The sequence below is a fragment of the Pseudophryne corroboree genome, chromosome 2 (assembly GCF_028390025.1).
Source record: "Pseudophryne corroboree isolate aPseCor3 chromosome 2, aPseCor3.hap2, whole genome shotgun sequence".
Classification (NCBI taxonomy): domain Eukaryota; kingdom Metazoa; phylum Chordata; class Amphibia; order Anura; family Myobatrachidae; genus Pseudophryne; species Pseudophryne corroboree.
The window spans coordinates 611,126,879-611,146,223 of NC_086445.1; positions in this window are offsets into that span (position 1 = coordinate 611,126,879).

Sequence of the window (19,345 nt, forward strand, 5' to 3'; positions counted from 1 at the left end):
TTGGATTGTTATAATAGCGGTTAGCGCTATGCAAGTGTTTATATTTATCATGTGGCCAGTGTTTACATGCTCCTGCTGTTTTTATTGGTGGAGGTGTGTCACGTGATTATGCTCCATGGTGCTGCCAGGCAACGGGACACTGTACGGGACGCGAGGCGCTGCTTAGCGTGCGTCTGCGATGATGACGTCATCGGGAGGCATCCGGCATTCGACGCCCGGAGGCTGGCGGCGGGAAAACGGAGGAGGTGTAACGCACTTTGGGTGAGCTATAAATGTTGTCTGTTGTCTGTGTATATTGGCCCTCATTCCGAGTTGTTCGCTCGGTATTTTTCATCGCATCGCAGTGAGAATTCTCTTAGTGCGCATGCGTAATGTTCGCACTGCGCATGCGTCAAGTAACTTTACTAAGAAGAAAGTAATTTTACTCACGGCTTTTTCGTCGCTCCGGAGAACGCATTGTGATTGACAGGAAATGGGTGTTACTGGGCGGATGTACGGCGTTTTAGGGGCGTGTGGCAGGAAACGCTACCGTTTCCGGAAAAAACGCAGGCGTGTCTGGAGAAACGGTGGGAGTGCTTGGGCGAACGCTGGGTGTGTTTATGACGTCAGCCGGGACCGAAAAGCACTGAATTGATCGCACAGGCAGAGTAAGTCTGGAGTTACTCAGAAACTGCTAACTCGGTTTTGATCGCAATATTGCGAATACATCGGTCGCACATTTAAGATGTTTAGATTCACTCCCAGTAGGCGGCGGCTTAGCGTGTGTAACTCTGCTATAATCGCCTTGCGAGCGAACAACTCGGAATGAGGGCCATTGTGTATGATCCTGATGACGATTTTGGAATAAAATCGAAACGTTGATGACATGACCATTGATTATTGAAAAGACCCGTGAGTGCCACCTGCTTATTGATCTCTATTTGTGGTTTGCTTGCCTGGGGGAGCACCGGGGCCATACGTTTTCGATTGGTAGTGCCGACCAAAAAGGAGTGAATATATGGGACTTCATCTGACAGTGTACCTGTGTGGTGTTCTGGTGGTGTCTGGTTCTGGTATGGCATACCTTCATTTGTCCATTTATGACATTATATCTCATTCAGCATCTGACCTCTGATCTTTGGAGATGTGGCAATACAGCTCTTGTTTGTTGTTACTCAGCGTGGAACTGTTTACGGTTGGCTATAGTGAACTTTTATTTACATCATGGCTGAGACCAGTGTTATCCGTAATATTACGCTCCAGATAATAGAGACGTGGAGTTTTTCTGATGCAGACGCCGAATCAATCAGATTCAAAGACAACTTACTAAATACGGGAGGGGAGGAGTCTCATGAACAACTTTATCTGCAATTACTGCGCTTAAAGAAAAAAGAGATAGACTATCTGCTCCACGGTGTGACATTGTCTGATTATCACCGTAATGGTCAGATCCCTAGGGGATTCCGAATTAGGTATTCCCCAACTATTGGGAAATTTAGTACTTACTTTTGCCGTAAGTGGGCAGCTATTCTCAATAAATGCAGTCTAGATTTAATCTTGCTGGTCATTGAAGAAGCCTCCCGTGAACTGCAGAGTGTTAAAACTAAAATTACTACCTTTGAGGACCTCCACTTAACCACACTGATGTCAGATGAGTCTACTAAGTGGATGGACAAACTCTCGTCCCAAATAGAGATCTATAAGCGAAATCTGGTGAAATTTAAAAGGGATAAATTGGCGATTGTGCAGCGTGATTACGCAGAAAATAGGGTATACGCATGGGCATATAATCCTGAAAGCAGACGTTATCCCAACCAGAGGCAAAGATTTCATAAGTTTCCTGGGGATACAGAAACTTCGAGTGGGGGAGCATCCACACAAAGTGACACAGATGACACTAGTAATAAGGCACATAAAAAGCCCCCTTTAGGGGTAAGTACACACGCTCAGCGCGAAGGAAAAGTAGACACCCAATGCGAAGGGGTGGACAGTGGACCAGGATCCTCAAAAGCAAAGTCAAAGAAGAAGAACAAAGCCTAGTTTTCAATCTCTCTAATCGGGAACTGTCATCTCGTGAATTGGATATTCTGAACAAAGGATTATCCTTTGTTCCATCATGTGACATAGATCAATTTCAATGGAAAATTGATACATATAAATTCAATCGTAATCTAAGATTAAAAGAATTCTTTCAATCCAAGCAACAGGTAGCTGTTGAAGTGGAACTGTCTGAATCTTTACCCAAAGCTATCAAAACTCAGTCTAAATTTGACCCATACACTAATAATGCTTCCTTGAAATTTTTCAGAGACAGTTGGATCAGCCATTGAGATACTCAGAGAGAACTTCGGTATCAAATATGTCCAAAAAGGATTTTGAGACATTACTACAGTTGAGCAAAGATGAAAGTATTATAATACGCCCCGCTGATAAGGGGGGTGGGATTGTAATACAGGATATAGAACAATATCACAGAGAAATATACAGACAACTGAGTGATGGGACGGTGTACAGAGTACTTACTTGCGATCCTACTAAGTCTTTTAATGTGGAATTGGTTAAGGTGTTGGCACAGGCGGTGGATGACAAGATCATTTCTCTTGATGTTAAGAATGCTTTGATTCAGGAACATCCAGTGGCCCCTGTGCTTTACACCTTACCGAAAATTCATAAAGACGCAATTTGCCCTCCGGGCCGTCCTATCATCTCGGCTAGAGATTCTGTATATTATAAAACGTCAAAATATTTGGACAGTTTCTTTCAACCAGTAGTCCAGGCTCAGGCTACGTATTTGAAAGATACTACCATGTTATTACAGAAATTAAGACAAGTACCAAATCCATTGCCTCCATGTTTTCTCTGTACTCTTGATGTTATTAATCTGTACACCAGCATTCCACACGAGGGTGGTCTGCGGGCGGCAGAGATTCTGCTCTCGCAGAGTGAGGAATACTGTGGTCCAGATGTGAAATTCTTTGTAAAATTGTTAGAGTTAACGTTGAAAAGAAACTACTTTCTGTTTGATAATCGTTGGTAAATCCAACTGCAAGGTTGGGCTATGGGGTCCTGTGTGGCCCTGGCATTTGTGAATGGGTATATGTTTGGGGTGGAACATGATATCTTCTTTACTGATGTGGACATCAGGGGGAAGATTCTCATGTTTTACCGATACATAGATGACCTGTTTATGATTTGGTTGGGTGAGGAACAGGAATTCCATGATCTTATGAGAAAGGCTAATCAAAGCAATGAACATATTAAGTTTACTTACACTATCAGTAGGGATTGTGTCAACTATCTGGATGTGTTGATATCGTTGGGCCCTGATGGGATACATACATCTCTTTTTAAGAAACCTACTGATAGAAATAATGTGTTACATTATTCTAGCCAGCATCCGGTGAGCACTAAGAAGGGCCTGCCGTTCTCACAGTTCCTTCGGGTACATTGCATCGCTGATAATTTGGATAATACCATAAAAGACATAGATAAGATGGTCGAACAGTTTGTAGCTAGAGGCTATGATTATGTAGAACTACAGAATATCAAAAGCAAGGTCTTGTCTCTTCCTAGAGACCAGGTGTTATATGAGAATAAGAAACAGACAACCTTAGACAGTAAAATTCCATTTGTACAGAGGTTTAACAGCCAGAGTCGTAGTATGGTTAGACGTACCAAGCAGTTATGGCCATTGGTAACTTCAGACCCTGATCTGAAAGTGTTCCATAAAAAGGAAATCATGCCTAGCTTCTCTCGAAATAAAAACCTTAAGGATTGGTTGGTCAGAAATGATATATCGGGCTTCGACAAAAAAACTACCAATGTAAAGAATTTCTTAAGACGTAAACCAGGTTGCTATCGTTGTGCAGGATGTACGACGTGTAGTTTTTTGGAAACTGGTGATTCCTTTTCCCATCCCCACACTGGTAAACGTATCCCAATAAAACAAGTACTCACGTGCTCTAGCACACATATAATCTACTTTATACGCTGTCCTTGTGGTCTTTTCTATGTAAGAAAGACCACAAGGCAGTTTAAAGAACGCATGAACATGCACAGATCGTCCATACGGAAATCGTTAGAGAATCATGCAATTTCCCCTGAGCAACCTGTGGCACGTCATTTTCGGGAGTTTAAACATGGGCTTTCAACTCTCCGGTACAAAATAATTGACCAGGTCCCCAATCATATTAGAGGTGGTAATAGAGATAAGATCTTACTACAGAGAGAGGCTCGCTGGATCCACAGTTTAAACACTGTGGCTCCCGGTGGTCTCAATGAATACTTTGGCCTTGGTTGTTTTCTGTGAGTACTGCCCATTGTTTGAGAGAGGTGGTTACATAAACTAGCTTGTGGATAGACTCCATGACCTAAGTACAATCTCTAGAAGTGTATAATAGACCCTGACTGGTCTGATTGCTTAGAATATGTATACAACTACAATGTGTATCTCAGATTGGGATTCTATTTCATTGTGTCACTGAAACATTTGAGATACCTTATTGGATTGTTATAATAGCGGTTAGCGCTATGCAACTGTTTATATTTATCATGTGGCCAGTGTTTACATGCTCCTGCTGTTTTTATTGGTGGAGGTGTGTCACGTGATTATGCTCCGTGGTGCTGCCAGGCAACGGGACGCTGGACGGGAGGCGAGGCGCTGCTTAGCGTGCGTCGCCGATGATGACGTCATCGGGAGGCGTCCGGCATCTGGCGCCTGGAGGCTGGCGGTGGGAAAACGGATGAGGTGTAACGCACTTTGGGTGAGCTATAAATGTTGTCTGTTGTCTGTGTATATTGTGTATGATCCTGATGACGATTTTGGAATAAAATCGAAACGTTGATGACATGACCATTGATTATTGAAAAGACCCGTGAGTGCCACCTGCTTATTGATCTATATATATATATATATATATATATATATATATACACTGCTCAAAAAAATAAAGGGAACACTAAAATAACACATCCTAGATCTGAATGAATGAAATATTCTTATTAAATACTTTGTTCTTTACATAGTTGGTTGAATGTGCTGACAACAAAATCACACAATAATTATCAATGGAAATCAAATTTATTAACCCATGGAGGTCTGGATTTGGAGTCGCACTCGAAATTAAAGTGGAAAAACACACTACAGGCTGATCCAACTTTGATGTAATGTCCTTAAAACAAGTTAAAATGAGTCTCAGTAGTGTGTGTGGCCTCCACATGCCTGTATGACCTCTCTACAATGCCTGGGCATGCTCCTGATGAGGTGGCGGATGGTCTCCTGAATGATCTCCTCCCAGACCTGGACTAAAGCATCCGCCAACTCCTGGACAGACTGTGGTGCATGGAGCGAGACATGATGTCCCAGATGTGCGCAATTGGATTCAGGTCTGGGGAACGGGCGGGCCAGTCCATAGCATCAATGCCTTCGTCTTGCAGGAACTGCTGACACACTACAGCCACATGAGGTCTAGCATTGTCTTGCATTAGGAGGAACCTGGGGCCAACCGCACCAGCATATGGTCTCACAAGGGGTCTGAGGATCTCCTCACTGTACCTAATGGCAGTCAGGCTACTTCTGGCGAGCACATGGAGGGCTGTACGGCCCCCCAAAGAAATGCCACCCCACACCATTACTGACCCACTGCCAAACCGGTCATGCTGGAGGATGTTGCAGGCAGCAGAACGTTATCCTTGGCGTCTCCAGACTCTGTCACGTCTGTCACATGTGCTCAGTGAGAACCTGCTTTCATCTGTGAAGAGCACAGGGCGCCAGTGGCGAATTTGCAAATCTTGGTGTTCTCTGGCAAATGCCAAACGTCCTGCACGGTCTGTTTCTGATCTTTTGAGTAGACACATGCACATTTGTGGCTTGCTGGAGGTCATTTTGCAGGGCTCTGGCAGTGCTCCTCCTGTTCCTTCTTGCACAAAGGCGGAGGTAGCGGCCCTGCTGCTGGGTTGTTGCCCTCCTACGGCCTCCTCCACGTCTCCTGATGTACTGGCCTGTCTCCTGGTAGCGCCTCCATGCTCTGGACACTGCGCTGACAGACACAGCAAACCTTCTTGTCACAGCTCGCATTGATGTGCCATTCTGGATCAGCTGCACTACCTGAGCCACTTGTCTGGGTTGTAGACTCCGTCTCATGCTACTACTAGAGTGAAAGCACCGCCAGCTTTCAAAAGTGACCAAAACATCAGCCAGAAAGCATAGGAGCTGAGAAGTGGTCTGTGGTCACCACCTGCAGAACAACTCCTTTATTGGGGGTGTCTTGCTAATTGCCTATAATTTCCACCTGTTGTCTATTCCATTTGCACAACAGCATGTGAAATTGATTGTCAATCAGTGTTGCTTCCTAAGTTAACAGTTTGAATTCACAGAAGTGTAATTGACTTGGAGTTACATTGTGTTGTTTAAGTGTTCCCTTTATTTTTTTGAGCAGTGTGTATGTGTACATATATATATATATATATATATATATTAGTGGCAAAATGGACTGTTTGGGGTGGAGGGTTTGTGACAGACAGGCTAGTGTATCCCAGTTCCTTATAGAGGAGAAAAATGCTTTTTATGGCAGTCTGCATACTCAAATTAATGACAGGGTAATTTCTCACATCTCCCTGCACACAGAATACTGATACACAGGGAGGGTTCTGGTATGAATGGTCGACCATGTTAAGGTCGACAGTCATTAGGTCAACCACTATTGGTCGACATTGACATGGTCGACATGGAAAAATAGTCGACAAGTGCAAAGGTCGACACGGACTTTTGAACTTTTTTTGGTGTAATTTTTTCCGTAACATGAACAGGAACCCCAATTAGTGTACCACGTCCCCTTGCATGGCTGCATGGCTCTCATCACTGGACATGCTGCGGGCAAAGTGCCTTGCTCCCAATTGTAGTCCACGTGGATAGTAAAGCATGAAAAAGTAAAAAATCAATAAAAAAAAAAAAGCCATGTCAACCTTTTCATGTGTCAACCTGTTCTGTGTCGACCATTTTCATGTGTTGACAATTTGTCCATGTCGACCATGTCAATGTTGACCAATAGTGGTTGAACTAGTGACTGTCGACCCAAATAGGGTCGACCTGCCAAATGGATACCCACAGGCGGACCAGATGGGTGTAACAAAACAAATCAGAAACCAGCGCTTACAATTAGGTGCAGCAATAATCAAATGATACCTTAGACTAGACACAGTATATAAATGGAAGATTATGCGCACCTTACTAATGTATTGGTCAGGGATCAGATTATGTCTCTCAATTACACTATTTCCATAGGTCCACATAGATAAAATCAGTAATATTATCCCAAACAGGAGTATCCACAAACTTGTTTCACATTAAATGTATTTGCACTCCGCAAAAATATATTTTTTGTTTCTGATCACACGTTTTCTTTTTCTTTCGAGTTACTCCCCAATATTCATCACTTAAAAAGGGAAAAAAGGAAACTCAAATGGTGAAAAACTTTTTTATTTTAATAAAGCAAATTAAAAGCTTTTCATAAAACCACCATAGAGAACAAAAAGCAGCGTATCGGATTTAGAGGTGTGCAGAATTCACACACCCAAGAACACATGTACAGAAAATTGCAGTGGCCTCCCAGGAATGACACATGGATAATTTCTGGTAGTGGTAATTATTTGCATCTCCCATTACAAAGTTTACCAGGCAGGGGCATAGCCAGAACTTTGTGGGCCCTATAGTATAGCAACATTTTGAAGGGGCCCTTTTCCCAATGCTTCTAGACAGATAACTCTCAGCAGCATTTGTTAATTTTATGCTCCACAATTGTGCCCTAGTTCATTTTATGTACCATAGTAGCATAGTAGTTCACATTATGTGCCATTTGGTACCAGGGAACTAGGCTGTGCACAGACTAATCCCTGCATTTTCCTCCTGATATCGTATATTGCCCATTTGGGCCTACTTGAAATCTTTTACAAACAAAGACTTTCTTTTCTGCCTGCATACTTCTGTGCTACTAAATGTTTGTTATGTCATATCTGCTTGAATTGAGAAATACATGTTTTCTTGATTTACCTGCCTGATCCTACCTGCCCATTGGGTTCATGTTAGAGATGAGCGCCTGAAATTTTTCGGGTTTTGTGTTTTGGTTTTGGGTTCGGTTCCGCGGCCGTGTTTTGGGTTCGAACGCGTTTTGGCAAAACCTCACCGAATTATTTTTGTCGGATTCGGGTGTGTTTTGGATTCGGGTGTTTTTTTCCAAAAACACTAAAAAACAGCTTAAATCATAGAATTTGGGGGTCATTTTGATCCCAAAGTATTATTAACCTCAAAAACCATAATTTACACTCATTTTCAGTCTATTCTGAATACCTCACACCTCACAATATTATTTTTAGTCCTAAAATTTGCACCGAGGTCGCTGTGTGAGTAAGATAAGCGACCCTAGTGGCCGACACAAACACCGGGCCCATCTAGGAGTGGCACTGCAGTGTCACGCAGGATGTCCCTTCCAAAAAACCCTCCCCAAACAGCACATGACGCAAAGAAAAAAAGAGGCGCAATGAGGTAGCTGTGTGAGTAAGATTAGCGACCCTAGTGGCCGACACAAACACCGGGCCCATCTAGGAGTGGCACTGCAGTGTCACGCAGGATGGCCCTTCCAAAAAACCCTCCCCAAACAGCACATGACGCAAAGAAAAAAAGAGGCGCAATGAGGTAGCTGACTGTGTGAGTAAGATTAGCGACCCTAGTGGCCGACACAAACACCGGGCACATCTAGGAGTGGCACTGCAGTGTCACGCAGGATGTCCCTTCCAAAAAACCCTCCCCAAACAGCACATGACGCAAAGAAAAAAAGAGGCGCAATGAGGTAGCTGTGTGAGTAAGATTAGCGACCCTAGTGGCCGACACAAACACCGGGCCCATCTAGGAGTGGCACTGCAGTGTCACGCAGGATGTCCCTTCCAAAAAACCCTCCCCAATCAGCACATGATGCAAAGAAAAAGAAAAGAAAAAAGAGGTGCAAGATGGAATTATCCTTGGGCCCTCCCACCCACCCTTATGTTGTATAAACAAAACAGGACATGCACACTTTAACCAACCCATCATTTCAGTGACAGGGTCTGCCACACGACTGTGACTGATATGACGGGTTGGTTTGGACCCCCCCCAAAAAAGAAGCAATTAATCTCTCCTTGCACAAACTGGCTCTACAGAGGCAAGATGTCCACCTCATCTTCACCCTCCGATATATCACCGTGTACATCCCCCTCCTCACAGATTATCAATTCGTCCCCACTGGAATCCACCATCTCAGCTCCCTGTGTACTTTGTGGAGGCAATTGCTGCTGGTCAATGTCTCCGCGGAGGAATTGATTATAATTCATTTTAATGAACATCATCTTCTCCACATTTTCTGGATGTAACCTCGTACGCCGATTGCTGACAAGGTGAGCGGCGGCACTAAACACTCTTTCGGAGTACACACTTGTGGGAGGGCAACTTAGGTAGAATAAAGCCAGTTTGTGCAAGGGCCTCCAAATTGCCTCTTTTTCCTGCCAGTATAAGTACGGACTGTGTGACGTGCCTACTTGGATGCGGTCACTCATATAATCCTCCACCATTCTATCAATGTTGAGAGAATCATATGCAGTGACAGTAGACGACATGTCCGTAATCGTTGTCAGGTCCTTCAGTCCGGACCAGATGTCAGCATCAGCAGTCGCTCCAGACTGCCCTGCATCACCGCCAGCGGGTGGGCTCGGAATTCTGAGCCTTTTCCTCGCACCCCCAGTTGCGGGAGAATGTGAAGGAGGAGATGTTGACAGGTCGCGTTCCGCTTGACTTGACAATTTTGTCACCAGCAGGTCTTTCAACCCCAGCAGACCTGTGTCTGCCGGAAAGAGAGATCCAAGGTAGGCTTTAAATCTAGGATCGAGCACGGTGGCCAAAATGTAGTGCTCTGATTTCAACAGATTGACCACCCGTGAATCCTTGTTAAGCGAATTAAGGGCTGCATCCACAAGTCCCACATGCCTAGCGGAATCGCTCCGTGTTAGCTCCTTCTTCAATGCCTCCAGCTTCTTCTGCAAAAGCCTGATGAGGGGAATGACCTGACTCAGGCTGGCAGTGTCTGAACTGACTTGACGTGTGGCAAGTTCAAAGGGCATCAGAACCTTGCACAACGTTGAAATCATTCTCCACTGCACTTGAGACAGGTGCATTCCATCTCCTATATCGTGCTCAATTGTATAGGCTTGAATGGCCTTTTGCTGCTCCTCCAACCTCTGAAGCATATAGAGGGTTGAATTCCACCTCGTTACCACTTCTTGCTTCAGATGATGGCAGGGCAGGTTCAGTAGTTTTTGGTGGTGCTCCAGTCTTCTGTACGTGGTGCCTGTACGCCGAAAGTGTCCCGCAATTCTTCTGGCCACCGACAGCATCTCTTGCACACCCCTGTCGTTTTTAAAAAAATTCTGCACCACCAAATTCAAGGTATGTGCAAAACATGGGACGTGCTGGAATTTGCCCATATTTAATGCACACACAATATTGCTGGCGTTGTCCGATGCCACAAATCCACAGGAGAGTCCAATTGGGGTAAGCCATTCCGCGATGATCTTCCTCAGTTGCCGTAAGAGGTTTTCAGCTGTGTGCGTATTCTGGAAAGCGGTGATACAAAGCGTAGCCTGCCTAGGAAAGAGTTGGCGTTTGCGAGATGCTGCTACTGGTGCCGCCGCTGCTGTTCTTGCGGCGGGAGTCCATACATCTACCCAGTGGGCTGTCACAGTCATATAGTCCTGACCCTGCCCTGCTCCACTTGTCCACATGTCCGTGGTTAAGTGGACATTGGGTACAACTGCATTTTTTAGGACACTGGTGAGTCTTTTTCTGACGTCCGTGTACATTCTCGGTATCGCCTGCCTAGAGAAGTGGAACCTAGATGGTATTTGGTAACGGGGGCACACTGCCTCAATAAATTGTCTAGTTCCCTGTGAACTAACGGCGGATACCGGACGCACGTCTAACACCAACATAGTTGTCAAGGACTCAGTTATCCGCTTTGCAGTAGGATGACTGCTGTGATATTTCATCTTCCTCGCAAAGGACTGTTGAACAGTCAATTGCTTACTGGAAGTAGTACAAGTGGGCTTACGACTTCCCCTCTGGGATGACCATCGACTCCCAGCGGCAACAACAGCAGCGCCAGCAGCAGTAGGCGTTACACGCAAGGATGCATCGGATGAATCCCAGGCAGGAGAGGACTCGTCAGACTTGCCAGTGACATGGCCTGCAGGACTATTGGCATTCCTGGGGAAGGAGGAAATTGACACTGAGGGAGTTGGTGGGGTGGTTTGCGTGAGCTTGGTTACAAGAGGAAGGGATTTACTGGTCAGTGGACTGCTTCCGCTGTCACCCAAAGTTTTTGAACTTGTCACTGACTTATTATGAATGCGCTGCAGGTGACGTATAAGGGAGGATGTTCCGAGGTGGTTAACGTCCTTACCCCTACTTATTACAGCTTGACAAAGGGAACACACGGCTTGACACCTGTTGTCCGCATTTCTGGTGAAATACCTCCACACCGAAGAGCTGATTTTTTTGGTATTTTCACCTGGCATGTCAACGGCCATATTCCTCCCACGGACAACAGGTGTCTCCCCGGGTGCCTGACTTAAACAAACCACCTCACCATCAGAATCCTTCTGGTCAATTTCCTCCCCAGCGCCAGCAACACCCATATCCTCCTCATCCTGGTGTACTTCAACACTGACATCTTCAATCTGACTATCAGGAACTGGACTGCGGGTGCTCCTTCCAGCACTTGCAGGGGGCATGCAAATAGTGGAAGGCGCATGCTCTTCACGTCCAGTGTTGGGAAGGTCAGGCATCGCAAACGACACAATTGGACTCTCCTTGTGGATTTGGGATTTCAAAGAACGCACAGTTCTTTGCGGTGCTTTTGCCAGCTTGAGTCTTTTCAGTTTTCTAGCGAGAGGCTGAGTGCTTCCATCCTCATGTGAAGCTGAACCACTAGCCATGAACATAGGCCAGGGCCTCAGCCGTTCCTTGCCACTCCGTGTGGTAAATGGCATATTGGCAAGTTTACGCTTCTCCTCCGACAATTTTATTTTAGGTTTTGGAGTCCTTTTTTTTCTGATATTTGGTGTTTTGGATTTGACATGCTCTGTACTATGACATTGGGCATCGGCCTTGGCAGACGACGTTGCTGGCATTTCATCGTCTCGGCCATGACTAGTGGCAGCAGCTTCAGCACGAGGTGGAAGTGGATCTTGATCTTTCCCTAATTTTGGAACCTCAACTTTTTTGTTCTCCATATTTTATAGGCAGAACTAAAAGGCACCTCAGGTAAACAATGGAGATGGATGGATTGGATACTAGTATACAATTATGGACGGACTGCCACGGTTAGGTGGTATAAAAAAACCACGGTTAGGTGGTATATATTGTAATACAATTATGGATGGACGGACTGCCTGCCGAGTGCCGACACAGAGGTAGCCACAGCCGTGAACTACCGCACTGTACACTGGTTGATAAAGAGATAGTAGTATACTCGTAACAACTAGTATGACACTATGACGGTATAAAGAATGAAAAAAAAACCACGGTTAGGTGGTATATATTATAATAATACAATTATGGATGGACGGACTGCCTGCCGAGTTCCGACACAGAGGTAGCCACAGCCGTGAACTACCGCACTGTACACTGGTTGATAAAGAGATAGTAGTATACTCGTAACAACTAGTATGACTGACTATGACGGTATAAAGAATGAAAAAAAAACCACGGTTAGGTGGTATATATTGTAATACAATTATGGATGGACGGACTGCCTGCCGAGTTCCGACACAGAGGTAGCCACAGCCGTGAACTACCGCACTGTACACTGGTTGATAAAGAGATAGTAGTATACTCGTAACAACTAGTATGACTGACTATGACGGTATAAAGAATGAAAAAAAAACCACGGTTAGGTGGTATATATTATAATACAATTATGGATGGACGGACTGCCTGCCGACTGCCGACACAGAGGTAGCCACAGCCGTGAACTACCGCACTGTACACTGGTTGATAAAGAGATAGTAGTATACTCGTAACAACTAGTATGACACTATGACGGTATAAAGAATGAAAAAAAAAACACGGTTAGGTGGTATATATTATAATACAATTATGGATGGACGGACTGCCTGCCGAGTGCCGACACAGAGGTAGCCACAGCCGTGAACTACCGCACTGTACACTGGTTGATAAAGAGATAGTAGTATACTCGTAACAACTAGTATGACACTATGACGGTATAAAGAATGAAAAAAAAACCACGGTTAGGTGGTATATATTATAATACAATTATGGATGGACGGACTGCCTGCCGAGTGCCGACACAGAGGTAGCCACAGCCGTGAACTACCGCACTGTACACTGGTTGATAAAGAGATAGTAGTATACTCGTAACAACTAGTATGACTGACTATGACGGTATAAAGAATGAAAAAAAAACCACGGTTAGGTGGTATATATTATAATACAATTATGGATGGACGGACTGCCTGCCGACTGCCGACACAGAGGTAGCCACAGCCGTGAACTACCGCACTGTACACTGGTTGATAAAGAGATAGTAGTATACTCGTAACAACTAGTATGACACTATGACGGTATAAAGAATGAAAAAAAAACCACGGTTAGGTGGTATATATTATAATACAATTATGGATGGACGGACTGCCTGCCGACTGCCGACACAGAGGTAGCCACAGCCGTGAACTACCGCACTGTACACTGGTTGATAAAGAGATAGTAGTATACTCGTAACAACTAGTATGACACTATGACGGTATAAAGAATGAAAAAAAAACCACGGTTAGGTGGTATATATTATAATAATACAATTATGGATGGACGGACTGCCTGCCGACTGCCGACACAGAGGTAGCCACAGCCGTGAACTACCGCACTGTACACTGGTTGATAAAGAGATAGTAGTATACTCGTAACAACTAGTATGACTATGACGACGGTATAAAGAAAGAAAAAAAAATACCACGGTTAGGTGGTATATAATTATACAATTATGGATGGACGGACTGCCTGCCGAGTGCCGACTGCCGACACAGAGGTAGCCACAGCCGTGAACTACCGCACTGTACTGTGTCTGCTGCTAATATAGACTGGTTGATAAAGAGATAGTATACAACAATATACTACTATACTGGTGGTCAGGCACTGGTCACCACTAGTCACACTGGCAGTGGCACTCCTGCAGCAAAAGTGTGCACTGTTTAATTTTAAATTAATATAATATTATGTACTCCTGGCTCCTGCTATAACAACCTGCAGTGCTCCCCAGTCTCCCCCACAATTATTATAAGCTTTTATACATTGATGTGCAGCACACTGGGCTGAGCTGAGTGCACACAGACTGAGTCACACTGTGTGACTGCTGTGTATCGTTTTTTTCAGGCAGAGAACGGATATAGCAGAGAACGGATATATTAAATAAAAGTTAACTTAACAACAACTGCACTGGTCACTGTGGTAAACTCTGTCTGCACAATCTCTCTCTCTCTCTCTCTCTTCTAATCTATTCTAATGGAGAGGACGCCAGCCACGTCCTCTCCCTATCAATCTCAATGCACGTGTGAAAATGGCGGCGACGCGCGGCTCCTTATATAGAATCCGAGTCTCGCGAGAATCCGACAGCGTCATGATGACGTTCGGGCGCGCTCGGGTTAACCGAGCAAGGCGGGAAGATCCGAGTCGCTCGGACCCGTGAAAAAAAAAGTGAAGTTCGTGCGGGTTCGGATTCAAAGAAACCGAACCCGCTCATCTCTAGTTCATGTATCACTTACAAAATTAGACTTGTTAAAACTAGTGATGTGCATCGGACATTTTTCGGGTTTTATGTTTTGGTTTTGGATTCGGTTCCGCGGCCGTGTTTTGGATTCGGACGCGTTTTGGCAAAACCTCACCGAAAATTTTTTGTCGGATTCGGCTGTGTTTTGGATTCGGGTGTTTTTTTAAAAAAAAACAAAAAAACAGCTTAAATCATAGAATTTGGGGGTCATTTTGATCCCATAGTATTATTAACCTCAATAACCATAATTTCCACTCATTTCCAGTCTATTCTGAACACCTCACACCTCACAATATTATTTTTAGTCCTAAAATTTGCACCGAGGTCGCTGGATGGCTAAGCTAAGCGACCCAAGTGGCCGACACAAACACCTGGCCCATCTAGGAGTGGCACTGCAGTGTCAGGCAGGATGGCACTTCAAAAAAATAGTCCCCAAACAGCACATGATGCAAAGAAAAAAAGAGGCGCACCAAGGTCGCTGTGTGACTAAGATAAGCGAAACAAGTGGCCGACACAAACACCTGGCCCATCTAGGAGTGGCACTGCAGTGTCAGACAGGATGGCACTTCAAAAAAATTGTCCCCAAACAGCACATGATGCAAAGAAAAAAAGAGGCGCACCAAGGTCGCTGTGTGACTAAGCTAAGCGACACAAGTGGCCGACACAAACACCTGGCCCATCTAGGAGTGGCACTGCAGTGTCAGGCAGGATGGCACTTCAAAAAAATAGTCCCCAAACAGCACTTGATGCAAAGAAAAAAAGAGGCGCACCAAGGTCGCTGTGTGACTAAGCTAAGCGACACAAGTGGCCGACACAAACACCTGGCCCATCTAGGAGTGGCACTGCAGTGTCAGACAGGATGGCACTTCAAAAAAATTGTCCCCAAACAGCACATGATGCAAAGAAAAATGAAAGAAAAAAGAGGTGCAAGATGGAATTGTCCTTGGGCCCTCCCACCCACCCTAATGTTGTATAAACAGGACATGCACACTTTAACGAACCCATCATTTCAGCGACATGGTCTGCCACACGACTGTGACTGAAATGACTGGTTGGTTTGGGCCCCCACCAAAAAAGAAGCAATCAATCTCTCCTTGCACAAACTGGCTCTACAAAGGCAAGATGTCCACCTCATCATCATCCTCCGATTCCTCACCCATTTCACTGTGTACATCCCCCTCCCTTACAGATTATTAATTCGTCCTCACTGGAATCCACCATCTCAGATCCCTGTCTACTTTCTGGAGGCAATTGCTGGTGAATGTCTCCACGGAGGAATTGATTATAATTCATTTTGATGAACCTCATCTTCTCCACTTTTTCTGGAAGTAACCTCGTACGCCGATTGCTGACAAGGTGAGCGGCTGCACTAAACACTCTTTCGGAGTACACACTGGAGGGAGGGCAACTTAGGTAGAATAAAGCCAGTTTGTGCAAGGGCCTCCAAATTGCCTCTTTTTCCTGCCAGTATACGTACGGACTGTCTGACGTGCCTACTTGGATGCGGTCACTCATATAATCCTCCACCATTCTTTCAATGGTGAGAGAATCATATGCAGTGACAGTAGACGACATGTCAGTAATCGTTGGCAGGTCCTTCAGTCCGGACCAGATGTCAGCACTCGCTCCAGACTGCCCTGCATCACCGCCAGCGGGTGGGCTCGGAATGCTTAGCCTATTTCTCGCACCCCCAGTTGCGGGAGAATTTGAAGGAGGAGATGTTGACGGGTCACGTTCCGCTTGACTTGACAATTTTCTAACCAGCAGGTCTTTGAAACTCTGCTGACTTGTGTCTGCCGGAAAGAGAGATACAACGTAGGTTTTAAATCTAGAATCGAGCACGGTGGCCAAAATGTAGTGCTCTGATTTCAACAGATTGACCACCCGTGAATCCTGGTTAAGCAAATTAAGGGCTCCATCCACAAGTCTCACATGCCTAGCGGAATCGCTCTGTTTTAGCTCCTCCTTCAATGTCTCCAGCTTCTTCTGCAAAAGCCTGATGAGGGGAATGACCTGACTCAGGCTGGCAGTGTCTGAACTGACTTCACTTGTGGCAAGTTTAAAGGGTTGCAGAACCTTGCACAACGTTGAAATCATTCTCCACTGCGCTTGAGTCAGGTGCATTCCCCCTCCTTTGCCTATATTGTGGGCAGATGTATAGGCTTGAATGGCCTTTTGCTGCTCCTCCATCCTCTGAAGCATATAGAGGGTTGAATTCCACCTCGTTACCACCTCTTGCTTCAGATGATGGCAGGGCAGGTTCAGGATTGTTTGGTGGTGCTCCAGTCTTCTGTACGTGGTGGCTGAATGCCGAAAGTGGGACGCAATTCGTCGGGCCACCGACAGCATCTCTTGCACGCCCCTGTCGTTTTTTAAATAATTCTGCACCACCAAATTCAATGTATGTTCAAAACATGGGACGTGCTGGAATTTTCCCAGATGTAATGCACGCACAATATTGCTGGCGTTGTCCGATGTTACAAATCACCAGGATAGTCCAATTTGGGTAAGCCATTCTGCGATGATCTTCCTCAGTTTCCGTAAGAGGTTGTCAGCTGTGTGCCTCTTCTGGAAAGCGGTGATACAAAGCGTAGCCTGCCTAGGAACGAGTTGGCGTTTGCAAGATACTGCTACTGGTGCCACCGCTGCTGTTCTTGCTGCGGGAGGCAATACATCTACCCAGTGGGCTGTCACAGTCATATAGTCCTGAGTCTGCCCTGCTCCACTTGTCCACATGTCCGTGGTTAAGTGGACATTGGGTACAACTGCATTTTTTAGGACACTGGTGACTCTTTTTCTGACATCTGTGTACATTTTCGGTATTGCCTGCCTAGAGAAATGGAACCTAGATGGTATTTGGTACCGGGGACACAGTACCTCAATCAAGTCTCTAGTTGCCTCTGAATTAATGGTGGATACCGGAACCACGTTTCTCACCGCCCAGGCTGCCAAGGCCTGAGTTATCTGCTTTGCAGCAGGATGACTGCTGTGATATTTCATCTTCCTCGCAAAGGACTGTTGGACAGTCAATTGCTTACTGGAAGTAGTACAAGTGGTCTTCCGACTTCCCCTCTGGGATGACGATCGACTCCCAGCAGCAACAACAGCAGCGCCAGCAGCAGTAGGCGTTACACTCAAGGATGCATCGGAGGAATCCCAGGCAGGAGAGGACTCGTCAGACTTGCCAGTGACATGGCCTGCAGGACTATTGGCTTTCCGGGGTAAGGAGGAAATTGACACTGAGGGAGTTGGTGGTGTGGTTTGCAGGAGCTTGGTTACAAGAGGAAGGGATTTAGTGGTCAGTGGACTGCTTCCGCTGTCATCCAAAGTTTTTGAACTTGTCACTGACTTATGATGAATGCGCTGCAGGTGACGTATAAGGGAGGATGTTCCGAGGTGGTTAACGTCCTTACCCCTACTTATTACAGCTTGACAAAGGCAACACACCGAAGAGCTGATTTTTTTTTGTATTTTGACCAGGCATGTCAATGACCATATTCGTTCCACGGACAACAGGTGTCTCCCCGGGTGCCTGACTTAAACAAACCACCTCACCATCAGAATCCTCCTTGTCAATTTCCTCCCCAGCGCCAGCAACACCCATATCCTCATCCTGGTGTACTTCAACAGTGACATCTTCAATTTGACTATCAGGAACTGGACTGCGGGCAGGCCCGGCAACAGGGGGGGTCAAAGGGTACTCTTGTCCCGGGCCCCGATGTTGTGAGGGGCCTCAGGGTCAAGCTGCGGCAGTACGGCAGCAGCAGTATGGCATGGATTTAAATAATTGTATAAATCAAGGCAGCGCACTGGCCGCGGCCCACCCGCTGTGTAGTTAAAAGCTTTTACTAATAGCTTTTTTCGTCATTCAGCGGCCCCCCCTGTGGTACCCCCCCACTGCCCTCGCCAAGCCCCCAGGTCAGCTGTCTGGAACTTCGGCAGCCAGTACCCGTGTGCAGTGACGTAGTGCTGTGCACATCGCTGCGTTCTCCCCTCCTCTCCGCCGCCCTGTCTCTGCTGTGAGGAGCGGCAAAGTAGGAGCGGGACTGTGGCCAGAGACTGCAGGGCCGGCGCGCAGACACACTCAGGCAGGCTGGCTGGCAGCTTGTTGTGGGGACTCGGAGCCTGGTCCGGCGGCTGTGTGTCGGTAAGCGTGTGCGCTCAGCTCTCCAGGAGTTTGGGGGTTTGGTTTGGGCACCTGTCATGGATAAATGTCAGATCAGAGAAGAATTACTGTGGTGGCTATATATATATATATATATATATATATATACACATATACACAAACACACACACACACACACACACACACACACTATTTGTTTAATACCACCCTCTGCATTAAAATAGGGGTCAAGGAGGATTCTGGGGGCCCCAGAGATATCTTTTTTACCGGGCCCCAAGATATCTGTTGCCGGCCCTGACTGCGGGTGCTCCTTCCAGGTGACGTGCAAATGGTGGAAGGCGCAAGCTCTTCCCGTCCAGTGTTGGGAAGGTCAGGCATC